General features: G+C 41.8%; 1 pseudogene; it reads right to left on the bottom strand.

Moving 5' to 3' along the window:
* Positions 1 to 1,299: 1,299 nt before the first annotated feature.
* Positions 1,300 to 1,418, bottom strand: LOC134984010 (5S ribosomal RNA; annotated as a pseudogene).
* Between the last annotated feature and the right edge of the window lie 1,317 nt (positions 1,419 to 2,735).

Below are 2,735 nucleotides of genomic sequence, written 5' to 3'. Positions count from 1 at the left end.
GTTGGAACGTCCAAGTACGTCCCATGCGCAGCTTCCGGGCCGATGAGTGCAAATTTTCCTCCAGTATTTTCTGATAACATGCTGCATTCATCTTGCCATCAATTTTGACCAAGTTTCCACTGCCTTTGTAGCTCACACATCCCCAAAACATCAGCGATCCACCTCCGTGTTTCACAGTAGGAATGGTCTACCTTTCATCATAGGCCTTGTTGACTCCTCTCCAAATGTAACATTTATGGTTGTGGACAAAAAGTTCAATTTTGGTCTCATCACTCCAAATTACTTTGTTTCAGAAGTTTTGAGGCTTGTCTCTGTGCTGTTTGGAGTATTGTAAGCTGGATGCTTTATGGCATTTGCGTAGTAATGGCTTTCTTCTGGTGACTCTACCATGCAGCCCATTTTTCTTTAAATGCCTCCTTATTGTGCATCTTGAAACAACCACACCACTTTTTTTCAGAGAGTCCTGTATTTCAGATGAAGTTATTTGTGGATTTTTCTTTGCATCCCGAACAATTTTCCTGGCAGTTGTGGCTAAAATTTTTGTTGGTCTACCTGACCGTGATTTGGTTTCCACAGAATCCCTCATTTTCCACTTCTTAATTAGAGTTTGACCACTGCCTATTGGCATTCTCAATTGCTTGGATATCTTTTTATATCCCTTTCCTGTTTTATACAGTGAAATTACCTTTTCCCACAGATCCTTTGACAATTCTTTCACTTTCCCCATGACTCAGAATCCAGACACGTCAGTGCAGCACTGGATGAAAGATGCAAGGGTCTTTCAGGAGTCCAGAAACTCACTGACCTTTTATACACACACACACCGATTACAAGCAAACAAATCAGAGGTGAGGATGGTTACCTTTAGTAGCCATTCAAACCCGTTTGTGTCAACTTGTGTGCATGTTATCAGGCCAAAATCTCCAGGGTATGTAAACTTTTGATCAGGGTCATTTGGGTAGTTTCTGTTGTCATTATGATTTAAAAAGAGTAAACACAGTTGTTTGACAATAAATGGCTTCACCCAACCACTAACCATGAGTAAAAGAAAAGTTTGTGAGTTATCATTCATATTCTCTAACAAATGGGCAGAAAATCACAAATTCTGCTAGGGTATGTAACCTTATGAGCACAACTGTATTTACCTGTAGCAGTGGTTATTTAATGGTGGCAGTGATATACTTATTGGATAGTGTTGGTGCATATAAGTTGAATTGTTCAATATTATCCGTGCTTTACAAACTATTATAAGGTGCTACTGCAATTGGTATTACTTTTAATTATGCAAAGTCATTAGTTGTTTTACAGTACCTGATCTTCCCAGGTGGTCTCCCTTCTTGGTACTATTCAGGTCCAACACTGCTTAGCTTCCAAGATCAGATGAGATTATGTGTCCCCAGTGTGGTTTGACTGTAATGTCACATGACATGGAAACATCAAGGAAGTTTTCAATTGCAAGTGAAATATAGTTGCATGGGAGGTTTTAGAATAATGGTGCTTAAAAAGGTGGTGTAAGTTATACAAAAAGGGGAGAGGGATGAGGGTGCTTAAATAAATTGTGGCTAATTTGATGAAGATCGCACCTTGCAAGAATGGTGCAATCTCATAATTGTCATTGAAGCCTACTCTGTCATTGTTAACAACTGGAAAATCCAGTACATTTCTCGTCTTGAGAGTTTGTTGGCCAGGTCACCCCCTATTTCTTCTAATTTGACAAGTTCAATAACCTTGAATGTTAGGTCATCTGGATTCGAGTTCTGTTGTATGTTGAAATGCCTGGAAACCGCATGACTGTCTACTTTTTTCTTAATCTTTTGGCGACGCAGATAATAACAAGGAATACAGGATCAAGGACTTCATGAATTGCAACACCATATCAGTCACTAACCTGCTGGAATGCACCTGCAGAAAAAAATATGTGGGAAAGAATAAACAAGCCCTGAAAATGAGGATCCAGGAACATATCCGAAACATTAATAAAGTAGACAGTCATGCGGTTTCCAGGCATTTTAACATACAACTTAACACGAATAGTGTCGTTAATGCTCAGAAATACAGGCAGGTACTTATCCATCATGCAATACCATCAGGGAGGTCTCTGATTGGCTGTATGTTTGGGGTCATTGATCTGCTGCAGAATAAATGTGGAGCCAATGGCCCTCATTCTGAGTTGTTCGCTCGCTAGCAGTTTTTAGCAGCAGTGCAAACGCTAAGCCGCCGCCCATTGGGAGTGTATCTTAGCTTAGCAGAAGTACGAACGAAAGCATCGCAGTGCGGCAGCAAAAGAAGATTGTGCAGTTTCTGAGTAGCTGCAGACCTACTCCTAGCTTGCAATCACTTCAGACCATTCAGTTTTTCGGATTTGACGTCACAAACACGCTTGCGTTTTTCCTGGCACGCCTGCGTTTTCTCGATCACTCCCTGAAAACGGTGAGTTGACACCCAGAAACACCCCTTTCCTGTCAATCACTCTGCGGCCGCCAGTGCGACTGAAAAGCGACGCTAGACCTTGTGTGAAACTGCATCGGCAGTTGTGAAAGTACTTTGGGCGTGCGCATTGCGCCGCATGCGCAGTAGTGCCAATTTTCTGCTTAAACGCTGTGCTGCGAACATTTTCAGCTAGCGATCAACTCGGAATGACCCCCAATGTCATTAAGAACTATATTCAGCATAAAGAAGAACAAGGAGTCCTGGAAGTGATGATATGGACCCCACAGAGCCCCGAGCTCAACATC

This window comes from Pseudophryne corroboree (assembly GCF_028390025.1).
Source record: "Pseudophryne corroboree isolate aPseCor3 chromosome 3 unlocalized genomic scaffold, aPseCor3.hap2 SUPER_3_unloc_3, whole genome shotgun sequence".
Lineage (NCBI taxonomy): Eukaryota > Metazoa > Chordata > Amphibia > Anura > Myobatrachidae > Pseudophryne > Pseudophryne corroboree.
The sequence above is the reverse complement of the archived record's forward strand: the minus strand, read 5'-3'. Positions and strand labels throughout refer to the sequence as shown.